Source organism: Aedes aegypti, chromosome 3 (genome assembly GCF_002204515.2).
Source record: "Aedes aegypti strain LVP_AGWG chromosome 3, AaegL5.0 Primary Assembly, whole genome shotgun sequence".
NCBI lineage: Eukaryota > Metazoa > Arthropoda > Insecta > Diptera > Culicidae > Aedes > Aedes aegypti.
The window spans coordinates 197,180,374-197,202,142 of record NC_035109.1 but is presented as its reverse complement, the minus strand read 5'-3'; the positions used below and the strand labels follow the sequence as shown (position 1 = coordinate 197,202,142).

General features: G+C 39.2%; 1 protein-coding gene across 1 annotated transcript in view; it reads left to right on the top strand.

Moving 5' to 3' along the window:
- The window catches only part of LOC5568988 (nose resistant to fluoxetine protein 6), a 134,347-nt gene that overhangs the window by 32,906 nt on the left and 79,672 nt on the right, over window positions 1-21,769 (top strand). The gene's annotated exons all lie outside the window — the stretch shown is intronic.

The following is a 21,769-nucleotide window of genomic DNA, read 5'->3' as shown; positions in this document are numbered from 1 at the left end:
TTGCGTAAAATAACACATCCTTGAAATATGGAAGCCTTTTTGAAAAAGTAAAGATGTTTGAAAACTGTTGAAAAGTTGACGTATCGCCTTAAATTTGTACCAAGTTAGTAATTGTCTTACGTAATCAATGGATAGCTCCTAAGGCATATTTACCTACCATCTAGCTTAAGTGAAATTTCCTTAGGGACGATTCAAATATGACGTCCATCGTTTTCCGGGATTTCTAGACCCCCCCCCCCCACTCTGTCACGCTTTTTTCAATACTTTATACACGTACTGTCACACTTTCCGGAGATTTTGTTTGCTTCGCGGACAACGTGGATATTATTGGGAGAAAAATTTAAACGGTGGCAGATATGTTCACCAGCCGTAAACGCGAAGCAACAAGAATCGGACTAATGGTGAATGCGTCCAAAAAAAATTACATGCTGGTAGGCGGAACTGGGCTCGACAGGGCCCGCCTAGGAAGCAGTGTCACGATAGACGGGGATATCTTCGAGGTGATGGATCCTTGCTGACAGCTGACTACAATGTTATTCGGGAAATACGAAAGCGCATCATCAGTGGAAGTCAGGCCTACTATGGGCTCCAGAAGAAACTGCGGTCAAGAAAGATTCACCCCCGCACCGAATGCACGATGTACAAAACGCTCATAAGACCGGTAGTCCTCTACGGGCATGAGACGTGGACTATGTTCGAGGGGGACCTGCAAGCTCTTGGGGTTTTCGAACGCCGAGTGCTAAGGGCGGCAGCGTGCAGGAGAACGACGTGTGGCGGCGAAGGATGAACCACGAGCTCGCTCAACTCTACGGCGAACCCAGTATCCTGACGGTGGATAGGAAGGATATGCTGGGCAGGGCATGTTGAAAGAATGCCGGGCAATAGCCCTGTAAAGATGGTGTTCGTCATGAATTCGGTCGGAACAAGTAGGCGCGGGGCGCAGCGACCGACGTGGATTGACCAGGTGCACCAGGACATGGAGAGCGTGGGTCTCAGTCGAGGATGGAGAGAAGCGGCCATGAACCGGGTGAATTGGCAAAATATTGTTGGCGAGATTTTATCAAGCTAATTGATGTAAAACCAAATAAATAATAAATAAATAATGATACAATGCCAAAACTCAAACCCTCAAGAGCTAAGCATTCAACCAAGCCCTCAGCCCGATCCGCTGTCCGGTTCTCCAGACGGTTCCCGAAGTTTTGAGACTTGGCTTCGAAGCATCTTCACCTGCTCCTTGGGCTTTAGCGAAGCACTGCCCAGCAGAACGCGTGCAGAATAAACCGTTTTATTTCCGCTATAGACACCTTTTTCAAAAACTGCACCAGCCGTTTCACCTGCCAAATCTAATAATTTGCGGAGATGATGAAAACGTGACAGATTAGTTTTCAACACATTAGTTCGCGTGCTGCCTACTGCGATCCACCTTTGTGCAATATTTAAACGAAATAACAAACTAAAATTTTCGTCAACCACCTCCTGTCCCGCAGTTTCGGACAGCTCAATTTTGTATAATTTTCGCACTGTAATTTTCGCACCACTTTTTTTGGTATACATTTATTTCTTATTGATTCCATCGATCATGGCATCAATCATGCAATTGAAACTATAAGAACTTAAATTCAGAACAACATCATAAAATGTGTTATTTTACATCATACGTTAAGAAAGTTTCTGATGAACGTCTTGCAAACTAAGTTAAGCTAAGTTGCAAATACATTAAATTTATTATGAGATACTATTCATGGAGTAAAAACAATCCATGATATATAAATTTACAGAATTCGTGCCATTTCCAGATTATGTCCGGTACTGGGAGCCACCTTTTATGATTGGCCAATTTGATACTAGAATACGTCAAAAAATGTTAAAATTCATATTTATATATTCAAATTTATTTTGTACGTTAGAAAAATGGTAATTATAAATGGGTAACAAGATCACATAAAAACAATATTTTTTTTAATTATGAATTTAGTGACTTAAGTGTCCAGTACAGGGGTATCTCCCTCTATCTCGATTCGTGTTGAAGAAACAAAGTTTTTTTTTTTTTTTTTTATTAGTATCATTCCAAACATTACATTCATTATTTCTTATATCTAGGTGTTCTGTGTTATTAGGCAACACTATCATCCTAATTTGGTAAAACAAATCTAAGATTTTATTAACATTTTGTTAACAACATATTACATTTCATTTGCCGTAGCAGTTCAGATTTTTTACAGGTGAGTTGATTTCACCTGCTTATAAGAGAAAAAAAACGCTTTGAATATACTTAACCTAACTTAACCTAAACATATAACGCATTAATTGTGGCAATAGAAGATTGTAACGATTTTTGCCTGAAATTATTGATTATTTTATTTGACATTTGTTCCAACGTTTCAACATTGGATATTCTATGTAACTCATTGGTACTATACCAGGGAGGAAGCCTCAGAATCATTTTCAAAATTTTATTTTGAATTCTCTGCAGAGCTTTCTTCCTGGTATTACAACAGCTAGTCCATATTGGTACAGCATACAACATGGCTGGCCTGAAAATTTGTTTGAATATCAAAAGCTTGTTCTTAAGACAAAGTTTTGATTTTCTATTAATAAGGGGATAGAGACATTTTACATATTTGTTACATTTGGCTTGAATGCCCTCAATGTGATTTTTGAAAGTTAAATTCTTATCTAGCATGAGCCCTAGATACTTAACTTCATCTGACCAATTTATTGGAACCCCTCTCATCGTGACAACATGTCTACTTGAAGGTTTCAAATAAAGAGCTTTTGGTTTATGTGGGAATACTATTAGTTGAGTTTTGGAAGCATTAGGAGAAATCTTCCATTTTTGCAAGTATGAAGAAAAAATATCCAAACTTTTTTGCAATCGACTACAGATGACACGCAGGCTTCGTCCTATGGCGGAGAGGCCTGTGTCATCCGCAAACAAGGATTTTTGACATCCCTGAGGTAACTCAGGTAAGTCAGATGTGAAAGTATTGTATAATATTGGTCCCAAAATGCTGCCTTGAGGAACACCAGCTCTTACAGGAAGTCTTTAAGATCTGGAGTTCTGATAATTAACCTGAAGTGTACGATTTGACAGATAACTTTGAATTATTCTAACAATGTATGTTGGAAAATTAAAGTTTTTCAATTTTACAATCAAACCTTCATGCCAAACACTGTCGAATGCTTTTTCTATGTCTAGAAGAGCAAGACCAGTAGAGTAGCCTTCAGATTTGTTGGAACGGATCAAATTTGTTACACGTAAAAGTTGATGAGTGGTCGAATGTCCATGGCGGAATCCGAACTGTTCATTGGCAAAAATTGAATTTTCGTTGATGTGGGCCATCATTCTGTTCAAAATAACCTTTTAAAAAGTTTACTGATGGAGGAAAGCAAACTGATTGGACGATAGCTAGAAGCTTCTGCTGGATTTTTGTCTGGTTTTAAAATTGGAACAACCTTAGCATTTTTCCATTTGTCAGGAAAATATGCTAATTGAAAACATTTGTTAAATATATCAACTAAAAATGATAAGCTACTTTCTGGAAGTTTCTTGATGAGGATGTAGAAAATTCCATCATCGCCAGGAGCTTTCATATTTTTGAATTTTTTAATAATAGTTCTCACTTCTTCCAAATCAGTCTCCCAGGCATTTTCGAAAACGTTCTCTTGATTGAGAATATTTTCGAACTCCTGAGTAACTTCATTTTCAATTGGACTAGTAAGTCCTAAATTAAAATTGTGCGCACTTTCAAACTGCATAGCAAGTTTTTGAGCTTTTTCGTAATTAGTTAGTAATAATTTGTTTTCCTCTTTCAATGCCGGTATTGGCTTCTGAGGTTTTTTCAAGATTTTAGATAATTTCCAAAAGGGCTTAGAGCCGGGGTCCAATTGAGAAATTTTGTTTTCAAAATTTTTGTTTCTTAAATCTGCAAAACGTTTCTTGATTTTTTTCTGCAAATCCTGCCATATAATTTTCATAGCAGGATCACGAGTGCGTTGAAATTGCCTTCTCCTCACGTTTTTAAGACAGATCAAGAGTTTAAGATCATCGTCTATAACCACGGATTCAAATTTTACTTATGGAGTTTACTTGTTAAAGTTTCAAGAGCATTGTCAATATCAATTTAAGTTTCTAAAGAAATGTTAACATCAAGATTAGAGTCAACATACGTTTCATATATATTCCAGTCGGCTCGTAAATAATTGAAAGTGGAGCTGATAGGATTGAGAATCGCTTCATGCGATATTCGAAATGTAACAGGGACATGATCTGATTCAAAATCAGCATGAGTAACTAATTGGCTACAAAGATGACTAGAGTCGGTTAAGACCAAGTCAATCGTAGATGGATTTCTAGAAGAGGAAAAACATGTAGGGCTATCAGGGTATTGAATTGAGAAATATCCTGAAGAGCACTCATCAAATAAAATTCTGCCGTTGGAATTACTTTGAGAATTATTCCATGACCGATGTTTGGCATTAAAGTCACCAATGACAAAAAATTTTGACTTATTGCGAGTCAATTTTCGCAAGTCAGTTTGGAGCAAATTAACTTGCTGTCCAGAGCATTGAAAAGGCAAATAGGCAGCTATGAAAGTATATTTACCAAACTGTGTATCAACAGAAACACCTAAAGTTTCAAAAACTTTAGTTTCAAATGACGAAAACAGTTGATGTTTTATACGCCTATGAATGATGATTGCAACTCCCCCACATGCCCCATCAAGTCGATCATTACGATAAACAAAAAAGTTAGGATCTCTTTTGAGTTTAGATCCAGGTTTTAAATAAGTTTCGGTAATAACTGCTATATGCACGTTATTAACCGTAAGAAAATTAAACAGCTCGTCCTCTTTACCATTCAGAGAACGAGCATTCCAATTTAAAATATTTAAATTATGATTTGGATCCATTAGAAAAACGTAATCCAATAACAATTTGATTTGTAAATTTTACACCTACTTGGACTGCTTCAGTCATAGTGGTGGCTTTGAACATTGCATCAATCATTAGATTCAATTGTTCAGTTAGAAAATTAAAATCTGAGGCAGACATATCATCTGATGATTTCCCATTGGAATTTTCGGTAGACGAAGAAGCAGGGTAGGAATTACCTGAGAGAGACTCGCGAAGAGGAAAAATATCAACGTCATATGCAGCCCAGATTCCACTGTCACAAAACGTCAAATGCAGCCCACCGATTTTATGGCTGCAAACGTGAAAAGTATTGTATTCAAAATAAATTGTGAGTGAAAACCTCAGTCAGCGGAACTGTTTTTTTCCAAAGTTGCTGATAAATCTCCACATAAGATTAGTTATTTCTAATGTCTGCTACGTTTGCAGCCATGAAATTTCACTCAAAAGGCTATTTATGATTCGGTGTGATTCAAACGCAATCATTTTTTGCTGAGAGATTCATGTGAAAGTTTGAACGGCTTGCGCATGATTGGTATAAACACAGAGTGGAATAAGAAAAAAACTCAGCAATCATAGAAAAAGAAGACCGTCTTCGCGAGTCTCGTCTCAGGGAATTACCTGTGGCGGTAGGGTTTTTTTTTCCATTTGATTTGAAACAAGTAGAATGGGTACTCATGGAAAGAATAGGGGAAGAGTTCAAATTACCTGCTACGATATCGGCAAAGGATTTACCGTGGGTAGATACATTCGAAATAGAAAGATTCGAACGGCTACCCGACGGATTAAAATTTGTTTGTGAATGAGCATGATTATGATCTTCCTGGTGGGTATGATTCCTAATCAAGCGATCGTTTACTGAAAAATGGGCATTGTTCGATACTCTACCAGGCAAATTCCGGAAACGACCGTTATCGTAACGGATATTATCCTTCATCTGCCTGGCACGAGCCTCAACGACTCTTTTGCGTGAAATGCATTCCCAAAAGTTAGCTTTGTGAGGGCCCTTGCAATTGGCGCATTCAAACTTTCTGGTATCTTCTTTCACAGGACAGTCGTCCTTAGCGTGAGAAGAACCTCCGCAAATCATGCATTTAGCATCCATGCGACAATTTTTTGTACCATGACCCCACTTTTGGCACCGACGGCACTGAGTGGGGTTCTGGTAATTTCCTCCAGGTTTCTGGAAATGTTCCCACGTCACACGGACATCGAACATAAGTTTAGCTTTTTCTAAAGCTTTAATGTTATTTAGTTCTTTTTTGTTAAAGTGAACTAAATAATATTCTTGAGAAAGCCCTTTCCGAACAATGCCAGATTGGGTTCTCTTTTTCATAATGATTACTTGGACTGGGGAAAATCCAAGTAAATCATTTATTCCATTTTTGACCTCTTCAGGTGACTTATAGTCACTTGAGAGACCTTTCAAGACGACTTTGAACAAACGTTCAGTTTTGTCGTCATAAGTAAAAAAATTGTGCTTCTTCTCTTCAAGATATCTGAGAAGAAGTTCGCGATCTTTAAGAGTTTCCGGCAAAACGCGACAGTCTCCTTTCTTTGCGATTTGACAACTGACCAAGATAGGCGGCACTCTTTGCTTCCTCACTTGAATCAAAGAGCCTGGGCTAGAGGCTGCTTCGATTTGGTGTTCGGAAAATTTGTCTAGAGCATCGAACTGATTGCTGAGTGATTCCAAGCAACAGCACCAAAATTTGGTAATTTTTTTAATTCATTTTTTTCTATTGAGCTGAAACTTTGGACAGTTTTCCAGTTCCATCTAAATCGTCATTTTCCGATATCAAATCTTCAAGTTGAGTCACGACTAACTTTTCAAAAGGGTGTATGTGAAAATGGTTCAAAAATTTTCAAAAAGCTGCACAGCAAAAACGGTTCGTTCGAATGTTAGACAACTAAAGAAACAAACAACTAAATAAAGATTCCAAAAAAATACACACAGTAAAAAAAATTTTTTGCATTAAAAAACATAATTTAACACAAAAACTCAAATATCTCAAAACCCTATCGGAATACCAACGTAATTTTTTGAGGGAAAACGGTCCATAATATTAGCTATCTACCATAAAAATTTGGTGATGGTAAACCAATAAACAAAAAAGTTATGACATTTCAAACATGTCACAATTTTCACATTTAGTAGAAAAAAAATTTTTTTTTCGGTGTAAATTATTACGGGAACCGCAGTTTGTTGCTGATTTTATTGTTAAGGGCCTTGCGTGAATTAAACAAGTCGTTTTCATGTATTCATTAGTATTATGTATATTATATGTATAAATATTATGTATATGTATAAATATTATATGTATATGTATATATGTATAAATTAAAATGAATTAACAGATTACACGAAAATAAAATTTTTTTTACCAGGATATTTTTTTTAGAGTATGATTGATGAGTTTCTAAATGTTATATATAAACTTTAAAAGTTTTGGATTTGGGTATGCGTTATGAGATCATGAAAACATTTTATTAATACTTATTTATTTATTTATTGTTATTCAATTTTTTTACAATATCGAACACTTTTGCATCATTATCGGTACAGTTCGAGTATAGCTTTGCTTTAATTTTATTTTCTGACAATGGAATGAAACAGTGAAATTTTTGGGTTCCTTGGATCGTTTTCGCGTTATTATATTGCTCGCTGAGCTCTGATGCCGTTAATTCGTACTCTTCAGTAGTAGTAAAACAAAATGATAATTTTGCTAAATCTTCTTCTTTTCTGCGATTCGCCCAATCAAATAGTTCTTTTGTAGTTTTAATTGGATGCTCACGTTCTTTGGCTAAACTTGCTCTTGTGGCCATGCGCTTTATGGTTCCTCCAATAGCATCACAAGGACCTTTGCCATGTGACGTAGCAAAGAAATGCCATTCTGCATCAATTCCGTACTTTGATTTAAATTGACATAGGCTCGAAAAATTCTTACGGTTTTTGTACAGCGATGCTGCTCCATCAGACATGGAATATATCTTTCTGATTTCTTTATCCTTATCAACGCGTAAAAAGTTAATCATTTTGGCAATGGACAAATTTACAGATACTGAGTCGTGTCTTAAATCTTCGGAAATTACAATAAAACTAAAATGCTCAATTTGCGTACTTCCATTGAAATAAATAACGAATGGATGAATTGTAGCTTGTTGTACGTTCCAGTGATGGGACTGCACTTCATCTTGCAATACAAAGCTATAGTTTTCAGAAAAATCACAAATGACTAAAAATTCACCATCTTGTAATGTATTTTTCGTATTTTTTAAAAAGCGGGATTGCTCTGTTTTAATAAAGTCGTGAGGAATTAAACTTTCTAATTTCAAGCAAAAAAATGACACAAACTCATCTACAGGTTTTACAATAGTTTCTAGGTCACACCTATCCGTGGTCATCCAGTGCTCAAATGATAACTGATCAATATAATTTTCTTCAAACTCAGCGAATAAAGTAATTTCCAATGATGAAGAATCTGGACAATCCGAACAAGATCGTAGATAGCAATTTGATGTTGTATTTTCACACAAAAGACTACCAGTTAACATTTTAATATCCTTTGATAAATTGATTCTTTTCAAACTATGTAAGATTAGGTTAATATTTTCGTGTGTTGTGCACACACAAACATTATGTGTTCCTGAATTGGATAGAAGCTTGCATTGCCTTGGACGAAGGCTTGCAAATGAGGAAAAAACTACCTTAATATTTTCGTTAATTTCCTTGAAGCGTGTATACGCTTCTTTCAAAGTAGTCATCATTAATCGTTTTTGGATTGCTTGACGCTTTCCATCTTTTTTTACAGATACATAATCTTTTTGGCCAGGCATAGCTCTACTTACTTCATCGTCTTCAAAATATTGAATTATTTTTTCTTTTGTCTCATCTGTTAATGACGTACTCGACCTAGCATTTTTGGTTGCAAGACAGTTATTTTTGAATTGTTTTGCCTCTTTTGCTGTATTTCTATTGGTTTTGAACTCATCAATGGCGTCTTGAATAGACCACGAGCTTGGCAGCATCGACAAAATCAATAATTTTTCTTTCCTTGTCGTGGCTAGATTAGAGAACCTTTCCTTCATATTCATAATTACCTCATCGTAGTCTGTATTTTCCACATCCTCAGGTCCTAATTTGAAGAGGTTTCTTCGTACAGCTTCGTTGATTTCACGGTATTTTTTCTCGGGATAATTGACGTAACCCATCTTCGTCCATTTAATCGGAGTCACTTTTATTCCAGCTATCCCTTCGTTGAAGCGTTCGATGTTGACCTTCTGGATGCACTCATCTTCTGATTGATTTGTTGAAACAGATGTCGCTGATGGTACCGTGGCAAAACTATCTGCACTTGGTACTTCTGGTAACTCCTCAGTTGTTGTCGGTGCATCTAGTAATTCCTCAGTTGTTGTTGTTTTCGAAATTCCTGCAACCTGATCCACCGATGATGTACAGATTGCCCGTTTGTCAACGTTTAAACGGCAGGACGTACAAATGCGTAAATTTGTATTCAATGTAGACATTGGAGCATAACCAGCCGCTTTCAGTTTATCTATGGTGCTTTCGGTGAGATTTCGTAGCTCTTTCGAACACTTTTTTTCTGCAAACGGCCTGCAACAGTTGAGAAAGCGACTACTCATGTTGCTCGTTAGATTTTAATAAACAAAATCACTTTTAAGTTTTTACTGACTAGTTTGGTGTCGTTTGCTTGACTGAAGAAAAATTTTACAATTAAATCTTTTATAACCATAGTGGTAGTATATTTTTAGCTTTTTCGTGAGTATGTTCATGGTATGTACCTATCATGTTTTTGATGTTGTTGAAGTTACTCGCTTTCTCCCAAATATGATTAACAAAGTCTATTCTCTACCAAGGCGGGTCTATACCCAGGTGTAATCAGATTTTAACTTTGTGGAGAAAACCAGCGCCGAGAAAACCGACATGCTTTACGTATACTAGATCACCTGGGTATAGACCCGCCTTGTTCTCTACGAGGTAAACTTTTTGCAGGTAAACTAGTCGTATACCTGTATAGAAAACTTGTTTTGTAGCTTTTGTCTTCAATATTAGATTTCTTATAGGTTTCTTTTATCAAAAGGTTTCAACACTATTGAGAGAATTTTTCTTCAGTTACGTACAATAAAAAATATGACACTATCAAGACTTTAGATCACAACACTGGATCGCGTCTAACTTTCTAATAGATGCTATAATAGTTATGAATAATTAAATAAAATATCATGAAAACAACTTGTTAACCTCATGTGGTACCCTTAACAAAAAATTCAGCAACAAACTGCGGTCCTAAAAAAAATTAACAATGAAAATAAAAAAATTTCACGAGTGTCAAATTTGTGAAATATTTGAAATGTCATAACTTTTTTGTTTATTGGCTTACCATCACCAAATTTTTATGGTAAATAGCTAATATAATGGACCGTTTTCCCTCAAAAAATTCCGATTGGTATTCCGATAGGGTTTTGAGATATTTGAGTTTTTGTGACAAAAATGATGTTTTTTAATGCAAAAAAAAATTTTTTTACTGTGTGTATTTTTTTTTGGAATCTTTATTTAGTTGTCTAACAATCGAACGAACCGTTTTTGCTGTGCAGCTTTTTGAATATTTTTGAACCATTTTCACATACACCCTTTTGAAAAGTTAGTCGTGACTCAACTTGAAGATTTGATATCGGAAAATGACGATTTAGATGGAACTGAAAAACTGTGCAAAGTTTCAGATATTTTTGAAATGGTCGATCAGAATCGACTTGCATGCCTCCGTGGAATCCCTCTGCTCATTTCGATACAATTATTCATTTCACCCTTGGAAGAAAGTTCGCATTCCGGGGAAGCGTCCTTTCTTCCATTCTTGCCACGTGTAGTGACAGTTTTAAAACCCACTTTTTTGGAAGGAAGTAGTGAATTCAGAGATTCACCCTTCCTTTTGTTAGTTGTTGATATCATGTTTAGTTAAAAAACGAGAAAGACGTGACCTTCGAGAGGTTTTTTCCCTAGACGGTGTCCGAGAAGGATTACCACCGCTAGCTTTCGCCAACGGGTCCAACGAAAAATCGAAGGCACGGGTCCAAACAAGGATCGTAAAGGGATCAATAGTAGAAAAAATAGTACTGAAAAGTACTGTTTAAGTAGCACTGAAAAGTACCGTTTTTAATTTTAGCATTGAAAAGTACTGTTTATATAGCACTGAAAAGTACTGTTTTATTGCTTTAGGTAGTTTTTAAGAAAACTTCCAAGAGCAGAGAGAATTCGTGTACGCACAGCACGAAGGTACGATGCGCACTGAAGAAACAAAGTAAAAGTTGGTTTTCATAGCTACCTCGGTGGTCCCTTAAACTACAGTCGCGCTGATGCTGTGCTATGTATCACCATGACTCAATGGTTCTTTCAACATCGAGCCAACATTGACTGAAATCAGTAAACTAAGAAAGAGATCTCAATCGCTTTTGCAGCGTTAATATATTTTTAGTGATGAAAATAGAATTTGATGAAATTGGTCAGCCGTAGCGGTAAACGCGCAACTATTCGACAAGACTAAACTGAGTGCAACCAGCTCGAAACCTACAAGTGAATAATCTTCAGGTGGGATTTTTTCTCGACTCTCCGGAGCTTACAGTGTCTTCGTGCTTGCCACACGACACACACATCCCGGGAAGAGATGAATGGCAAATCCAACACAAAATAAAAACAAGATTTGCCATCAGAACTAATTGAGATAATTTCGAAATGTGCGATCATATTTAAATATGTTATTCAATTTTTATTTTGAACTAGTGGTCACGTTAAAGTTTTTCGTGTCATCAAGTAGGCTGATGAAAAATCCCATACAAATTGTCAGTTCCATTTCCTCTCGTTTTCACGACTTTTCCGGGGAATATTCTGAACTTTTTATATACCACAAAACCGTCGGAACACTTCGCGATCACTTTAGTGAAAGTGAATTTTCAAAATGGTGAAGCCGTTTCGCATGCTGTTTCGTGACATAAAAACATCACTCCATTTTTATTCATTTATATAGATATATTGATGAATAGATAGACACCACTGGAAATTCTTAGAATAATTACTGAATGTCAAATCATGTTATCACAACTCATTTTGCTATTGCTGGGATATTTATATTCTTCTATACAAAACCAAAATTGACACTTCTCTCCCCTATCATAGCCTATTTCGCATATTTCGTATAGAATTCGTCACAAAACCCGTGACACTATCCTCTCTCTAAAGAGCTACATCTTTAATGGGCGGTCTTTGTCTTTGTCGAAATTACTAATTTTATTACCCTCAACTCAATTATGGTTAAATTTGAAATTATTATTTTACCGTACTTGGTTCGGTTTTTATGTATAATATTGAATTAAGATATAACTTTATTCTTTTGTCGAACAAAGTCAGTTAATATGTTTGCCCTTTTGATATTTCTTTCAAACAAACCAAAGTCAAAATTTGTCGCCCCACTATTTTACTTAAATGGCAATACTTGCCATTATTTTCTACTCGGGATGCAATGCAATAGCAATTGGCAAAGAAAGCTCTCAGTTAATTACCGCGGAAGTGCTCAAAGGAACGCTAAGCTGAGAAGCAGGTTCTGTCCTAGTTGGAACGTAACGCCATAAATAAAAAAAGAAGTAAATTAGTCGCTATATAAAAATAACAAAATTTCACAAACAAAACTTCGTTAATCAATTTTTTAGTCTGAATTAAAACTGTAATAAAAAAAAAACATTGTACTAAAAAATATGAACCGGAAAAGGCAAAAGTTGTGTCTGAAATTGTCGTCAGCTTTTGTAAATAAAAAAGAATTCATTATTGGTATGTAGTGTTTATAGACAAACGTTTACAAAGCGGCTAAAAAGCACGCCAAAATTTAAAATTGAAAAAATGGGTCAGTGGGTATCAACTCTTGTGGTACAAGCCTCAGACAACATGAACTTGCAAAGCGCAGCTGTTCGGTTCACTTTTTTGCCACACTTTTCAATTTCACTTTTGTTGTATATGCTTTGTTTATGATTGCACACATTCACTCAAGGTACCAGGGGCTGCGAGTCGACTGGTTGAGTTTGAAGCCCGTGCGTATTCATTGTTAAATAATCAAGGCAACCGGTTTCTTCATTCCAACCACAGACGTAACTCTTTCGCTTTTTGAGTCATGCAGTGGCTACATCAACGATAACAATTATGCAATTCGTTTTTCTACAAACACTTTCCATCGGTCAGTGGAACATGCAGATTCATTCGCGTGTATGTATGTGCTGTGCATGGCACATTTAAATTCGTTTCGTACGAATAAGTGGGGTAACATGTATGGGTACCTATTGTATGCGTGACCTTGTGATGAATGGATGGATAGTAGGCCAACATTCGTCTTCACGTTTTAAATTTGAGGCCACACTTTTAAATCATTTATTTTTGAGTTATTTTAAAATTGAAATCACCTTGAACTGCGGAATACGCCGAAAGGTTAGCAATTTCCTATGGGAATTCTGCATTCATCATATCTATTTGTCAGTATTGCTGAAATTAAAATACTTAACTTGCGATGAAATAAAATTTTAATAACGGAATCGTTTTTGACGATGCCATTTTTATTATAAAGCGCCTTTTTCTTGCTTAGATTATTATTAGAGATATATAAATCTTGGGTAGTACTATCTATAATCATGAAAATTATTATATCGAAAAGTTGAAAAAAAAAACAAACGCGTAGGCAAAACTTATTTTTTTACAAAAACATTAAATTCTACATCACACAAAATTTTCATTCCTCCTTCCAGCAAAATGAATTGCTGAAATGGCTCCAGCAAATTATATTTTAGGGTTTTGTTCTTCTTCGTCGTAATCGCTACTATTCGTCGTATCAAACTTTAAATGTTCCACTACGGCGGATATTCAAACTTACCTGCAACATAGATTCATTATCCAAGTGTAATTTTCTGAAAGCTGTTATGGTTTGTACACTTGTACACCAAAAATGCAATAAAACTACTGTATTTCGGTAAATAACTTCAGTTCAATGATCCACTTTGCACTTTTTCACCGAAATCGCATGGACGAACACGATTTGAGAAAAATGCTTAGCGATCGACTGAGCCACACCACTTTCCAGCACAAGTTTCTTCCCGCTCCCGTGGGTGACTTACTTCGCCGGGCACTTATTTTCACTATGGAAAACCTTCGTACTTCTTCACTGAAGGATTACATTTCAATCACACGCCGTAAAACTTCAATAAATCACCAAATTTTACGAAATTTCCTCAACCGCCGCGTATAATTGAGAATGTAAACAAAGTCCTATCCGTCGTAATTAGAAAAAAAGCTTGTGCGCATCAATGTGTGCGCGACGCTCGATGTAAAAATATGGTTCCTTTGATTGTGTTGTTTTCGCTGTACTGTGAGCAAATGCCATAATTGTTCGGTCAAAAGGAATTGTGTTCATATGTTTGGGCTGAATTTTGATGACGAACAATGAATTTTAAAGGAAATTAGTATAATCCATCATGCTGAAGGAATGGAGGGAGATGCCCGTAGATCTATATATTCTAGTAAAACATTTTATTATAGCGTTGATACGTTGTGTTTTAACCATTCAATACACACAGTGAGCCGTAAGTTATGAGACGAATCTGGAAATTGATTGCGACGGAGTTGAAAACGATACGACGGACTGAGAATATGGTAAGATGCATTTTCTTTGCATTATTTCCAAAAAGGGATCAAGATTTATCAAAATGTTATTGTACAATGCTAAAGCCGTTTTGAGAAAGAATTGTTTGGCATCGGTTTGTATCAGCATCATTCACTGCAATACTGGGAAAATTGCAGTTCTCACTGATCAATGCTTAATACGATGGATACTAACACATCACCCTACTGGATATTCAGTAATATCGACAATGTTTGCTGGATCGTCCAGTAAGTCTAGCGAGTACTGAAATAATCAGTAAAGCAAACGTCAAACACTTATGTTTTTCTTAAACTGTAACCTGCTTTGCATACCGCACAATTGCAATTTTTTACTATTTCCTATAAAAATCGTACTCGAAAGTATATTTCATTGTTAGGTAAGTTGTGCTAGGCGCGGTAAATGGCTGGGCATGGCGTACCATTGGTACCTCGTGTACCTGCAGGAATAAAATAGACCCCTTTGTGCGGTCCTTAGCCTCTTGCCCAGCAACTCCTATCCCTACCTCCTCGTGGTACTGGCCGGGGTACGAGTAACCTTGGGGAAGATCGGGTAACCAACCCCCGGTGGGAACTTTGGTCGTATGCTGACAGGGAAGGGGGGGTTTGCTTTTGCAAACCTGGAGCGTCTGTACTCCACGTTAGGAGCGGCTCACAACAGCGTCTGTTCCCCATGTCAGGGGCGGCTGATCATCGTCCGAGTGCCAGAGAAGGACTCTAAGCTAAACTGCGCACTATGGCCCTCCGAACATTTAGGGGGAATGGTCCTCCGGAAATCTAGGGGGTTGGTGTCAGGCCCTGCAAGCCAACCGTAAAAACACATCAGCACAGGAACGCCAACGAGAGAATACGGACCGGAACAATCGGCAAAGACCACAGCGACGAAAATGGACTAGCGATTGGAAACTCGGTACGTGGAACTGCAAATCTCTCAACTTCATTGGAAGTACTCGCATACTCTCCGATGTACTGAAGACCCGCGGTTTCGACATCGTAGCGCTGCAGGAGGTGTGCTGGACAGGAGCATTGGTGCGAACGTTTAGAGGTAATCATACCATCTACCAGAGCTGCGGCAACACACGCGAGCTGGGAACAGCTTTCATAGTGATGGGTGATATGCAAAGGCGCGTGATCGGGTGGTGGCCGATCAATGAACGAATGTGCAAGTTAAGAATCAAAGGCCGATTCTTTAACTTCAGCATAATCAACGTGCATAGCCCACACTCCGGAAGCACTGATGATGACAAGGACGCATTTTACGCGCAGCTCGAACGCGAGTACGACCGCTGCCCAAGCCACGACGTCAAGATCATCATAGGAGATTTGAACGCTCAGGTTGGCCAGGAGGAGGAGTTTAGACCGACGATTGGAAAGTTCAGCGCCCACCGGCTGACGAACGAGAACGGCCTACGACTGATAGATTTTGCCGCCTCCAAGAACATGGCCATTCGTAGCACCTATTTCCAGCACAGCCTCCCGTATCGGTACACCTGGAGATCACCTCAGCAGACAGAATCGCAAATCGACCACGTTTTGATCGATGGACGGCACTTCTCCGACATAACCGACGTCAGAACCTATCGTGGCGCCAACATTGACTCCGACCACTACCTGGTGATGGTGAAACTGCGCCCAAAACTATCCGTCATCAACAATGTACGGTACCGACGCCCGCCCCGGTACAATCTCGAGCGGCTGAAACAACCGGATGTCGCCAATGCGTACGCGCAGCATCTTGAGGCAGCGTTGCCGGATGAGGGCGAGCTCGATAGGGCCCCTCTTGAGGACTGCTGGAGGACAGTCAAAGCAGCCATTAACGACGCTGCCGAAAGCGTTGTCGGATATGTGGAACGGAGCTCAAGAAACGATTGGTTCGACGAGGAGTGCCAGGAGGTTTTAGAGGAGAAGAATGCAGCGCGGGCTGCAATGCTGCAGCATGGTACGCGGCAAAACGTGGAACGATACAGACTGAAGCGGAAACCCGCCTATTCCGGGACAAAAAGCGCCGCCTGAGCTGAGATGTGCCGGGATAAGGATGGGAGCATCTTGACGGACGGACGCGAGGTGATCGAAAGGTGGAAGCAGCACTACGATGAACACCTGAATGGCGCAGAGAACACAGGCACAGAAGGTCAGGACAGCGAAGGCGATGGCTACGTAAGCACAGCGGACAGCGGAAATCAACCAGCTCCCACGATGGGGGAAGTTAAGGATGCCATTCAACAGCTCAAGAACAACAAAGCCGCTGGCAAGGATGGTATCGGAGCCGAACTCATCAAGATGGGCCCGGACAGGTTGGCCGCTTGTCTGCATCGGCTGATAGTCAGAATCTGGGAAACGGAACAGCTACCGGAGGAGTGGAAGCAAGGCGTTATATGCCCTATCTACAAAAAGGGCGACAAACTGGAGTGTGAAAATTATCGTGCAATCACCATCCTAAACGCCGTCTATAAAGTGCTATCCCAGATTCTCTTCCGTCGTCTATCACCTATAGCAAACGAGTTCGTGGGAAGTTATCAAGCAGGTTTCATCGACGGCCGCTCGACAACGGACCAGATCTTTTCCGTGCGGCAAATCCTCCAGAAATGCCGTGAGTACCAGGTCCCTACGCACCATTTGTTCATCGATTTCAAGGCGGCATACGGCTATGGAAAATCATGGACGAGAACAGCTTTCCCGGGAAGCTCACAAGATTGATCAGAGCAACGATGGACGGTGTGCAAAACTGCGTGAAGATCTCAGGCGAACACTCCAGTTCGTTCGAGTCTCGGCGGGGACTACGACAGGGCGACGGACTTTCGTGCCTGTTGTTCAATATTGCGCTTGAAGGTGTCATGCGGAGAGCCGGACTTAACAGTCGAGGCACGATTTTCACGAGATCCGGACAATTTGTTTGCTTCGTGGACGACATGGATATTATTGGGAGAAAATTTGAAACGGTGGCAGACTTGTTCACCCGCCTGAAACGCGAAGCAACAAGAGTCGGGCTAATGGTGAATGCGTCGAAAACAAAGTACATGCTGGTTGGCGGAACTGAGCGCGACAGGGCCCGCCTAGGAAGCAGTGTTACGATAGACGGGGATACCTTCGAGGTGGTGGACGAGTTCGTCTACCTCGGATCCTTGTTGACGGCTGACTACAATGTTAGTCGGGAAATACGAAGGCGCATCATCTGCGGAAGTCGTGCCTACTATGGGCTCCAGAAGAAACTGCGGTCAAGAAAGATTCACCCCCGCACCAAATGCACGATGTACAAAACGCTCATAAGACCGGTAGTCCTCTATGGGCATGAGGCGTGGACTATGCTCGAGGAGGACTTGCAAGCTCTTGGGGTTTTCGAACGCCGAGTGCTAAGGACGATCTTCGGCGGCGTGCAGGAGAACGGCGTGTGGCGGCGAAGGATGAACCACGAGCTCGCTCAACTCTACGGCGAACCCAGTATCGTGAAGGTAGCTAAAGCTGGAAGGATACGCTGGGCAGGGCATGTTGCAAGAATGCCGGACAACAACCCTGTAAAGATGGTGTTCGCCACGAATCCGGTCGGAACAAGAAGGCGTGGGGCGCAGCGAGCTAGGTGGATGGACCAGGTACACCAGGACCTGGAGAGCGTGGGTCACAGTCGAGGATGGAGAGAAGCGGCCATGAATCGAGGGAATTGGCGAAATATTGTTGGCGAGGCTTTATCAAGATAATTGATGTAAAGCCAAATAAGTAAGTAAGTAAGTAGTAAGTTGTGCTAGCATTAATAATTTCGTCATAATTGTAGAAACAAATAATTTCAGATCGTTGCACGTAGAAGCTTCTGCGCTATTGTGTACAAAATGGACAATCAATTTTATGAGCAGCCGGCAAATGCATTGATTTTATCAATAAGTGAAATACAACAGGTAGTGTTCGAAATACATGATGGAAAAGTGTAATTGGTGTTTAATTTCAATACATAATTTGGGAATAACTATTTGGGAATAAACGAAAACATTCATTTTGTTAATTTGCTGAATGATCAGCAAAGCCGAATCTCCCGGAATGAGAATATTACTGATAACCAGCAATGGAACTGTCAAAACGAGTTGCTGAAAGTTCAGCAATAAAATATTTGCTGGAAGGATTGCTAGCACAAAAAAAAAATCAGCAAAATTTTGCTGGCTTCCAGCAATAAAAATTTGGTGTGTAGGTCATGAGTACAAGAAAGCGCTGCACCATTCTTGCATTGAAAAAATTCCATCAATAAATGTTGATTCGAACTTCTGACTAGGAGGGATTCCGATCAATGTTGCTGAACAATGATTGATGTCCTCTGTTCTGCCCATAAAGGCATATAATAATTTTCGTTGAATAAGGGGAAATTCTAATATGACGTCCATCGTTTTTCAAGATTCCTAGACCCAATGACATATATAACAGGTCCGGCTCTTAGTATGTGTTTGCTTGTATTAGTCACGAAAAAGATGTAAACAAAACGATCAGCTGATGGTGACGACAAGGCTGCGAAAAATTTTGTTCGCAGCTTTCTCAACGTGACGTCATCCTCGGCTACTTCGTGAACTTTCGGCTCGCCGAAGTTGGCATCGCACAACTACCACTTCAAAACTGATGTTATCACAAGTACTAATTTGATGTTCGCCGCACCTCTAAATACCCCACATTGTCCTAGACCCCCTCCCCCCTATGTCACGCTTTTTCCAATACCTAACACATGCACTGTCACACTTTCGTAGACCCCCCCTCTCCCCCAAATGATGGACGTCATTTTTGGATGACCCCTAAGTATACGATTCATACTGAGAATTGAGGTCTGTTAAACTACCGCGGGGTTGACGTAGGACTACTATGGACAAAACTTCGATCAATTCTGGGTCAGATTCTAACAACAGTGCGGTAGTTTTCTTGCAGATGATATGATGTTTGATGCTAGATGATAAGTGCTGTAATTGTGAGTATTCAATTACGTTATGGTTTTAAGGGAAATCTGTCATTTGGTTTGGAAGCTTTTTCAGAGTTTCGGATTTCAAAGTAAAATATTTGAAAATAATGAGTGGGGATTGTGTACAAGACACGACCGCATGTCGGTAACTACGCCATGTGATTTGCTGCATTTGAATTTAAGTCAATTATCATAATTGCAACCTTCCTTCAGTTGTAATTCAGAATGTGCTGGTTTGTGAATTTAAGAACAGTGAGGAGCTCTCCGTTCGTAGAAGTGCCCCAGTCATCGATATCGTCATTGCCACCATAAATTTCAATTTGTCGTATTGTCAATTCTTCTTCTTCTTCTTGGCATAACGTTCTCACTGTGACAAAGCCTGCTTCTCAGCTTATTGTTCAATGAGCACTTCCACAGTTATTAACTGGGAGCTTCCTTTGCCAAAGTTGCCATTCTCGCATTCGTACATCGTGTGGCAGGTATCATGAGACTTCATGCCCAGGGAAGTCAAGGATATTCCAATTACGAACAGATCCTGGACCGACCGCTAATCGAACTCAGACACCTTCAGCATGGCTTTGCTTTGTAGCCGCGGACTCTATCCACTCGGCTAAGGAAGGCCCCAATTGGCAATTGTGAATTGTTCATAACAAATCAGATATTGTATGATGCTACGAGAAGAATTAAGAGATTATAGCAAATATGTGGCATACACATTAGGAAATATTACACAATTAACTCTTTAGTACACATTTGTTGACCCTGAAAAGGGCCGATTGAATGGTGAGATTCGAGCAACACGGACACACATTTCGACGGCGCACATGTTGGATTCCTCCACGTCCATTGAAGTTTACGGTGGCGATGACGATGGGCATTTCTACGAGCGGCTATGGCTGATTTACTTCAGCCATCTCGTACAAATCTTGCGTTAGCGCACCGATTCCTTCAGGGCTAATTCTGGAAGCGCGAATCAATTTAGAAATCTTGAGCGATTTCACAAACCGGACGCTGGATTTGCAGCAGCTTGATGATCAAGAGCTCTGTGGCACAGCACCGTGATTTATTTCGTCGATTTCATGCGCTTTTTGAATAGCGCCCAAACCGTTGATTTTAGCGATATAGTTGTTCGGAGAAGTTTCTTGGTATATTAAAGCGTATCTTCTGATGAAACAAGTTTTGTGATCAATTCACCTAGCAGTGAGATAGAAAAACTATTTTTTCATAATATTCAGATAGACATATGGTGTGTTGGACAAAGTTGTGGAATTGGCAATTTGAAACAACTTTGTCGAAGACACGATTTTTCTATCTCTTATACTTTTTGAGATATGTACCGTTGTATGTGAATGGCCCCTAAAAATCATATTTTTAATCATAACTTTATTCCAAGAATTTTGACATTTTTTAGTGATTTCTACAAAGTTTTTTGTCGTGATAAAAACCCGTGTTTTTGCTGAACATATTGTCACGCTATCTTTTGAAGTAACAAAGTTATTTATGAAATACTCTTTTTTCAAGGGGTAGTTTAGGCCCCTATAACTGCCTTCGGCGCAAAATGGCGCAGACAACTGTTACAAATCATGAAAGTACCATATCTTCCTTTTCGGCAGATGATGAAAACATTCGTATATCAGCGTATATAGCGTCTTTTCATGGGTTCTTGCTATTGAACAAATAAGCCTTAATAAAACGATTTCTACTGATAATTCCTTTACTTTAAGAGATAGAGAGGTGCGATGTTCAGCAAAAACACGCGTTCTAAGATATCTAACAACTTTGTAGAAGACATGAAAAATGTTAAAAATCTTAGTAAAAAGTTATGAACAATAATGATTTTGAACGATTTTATCATACAGCTTTATGTACATTCTGTTAAAAAAATCGTAACTCTTGTTTAACATTGTGACAGCATCGCTGTTCTTTCTTACACACAAGCCTACGATGGCGCTATCTTTGCATTTCATAGCGGCCGTTTTGGTTATATTAATGAATAATTTACCACGGTTTAATATAGGACGCTCATTTTCAAGAGCTAACGCTTGACACAAGGGGCTTGTCAGCACGCGCTGTATGTGGATTATTTGGTGTGGTCTCTCACCAATATGGCACTCAGTCTATGCTGACAGATGTACTAAAAACAATATTGCGATGGAAAAAATGTTACATGGAAAGTGTCGGTTTCCTAAGGAATATCGGAAAATCTCTATAACCAGATCACCAAT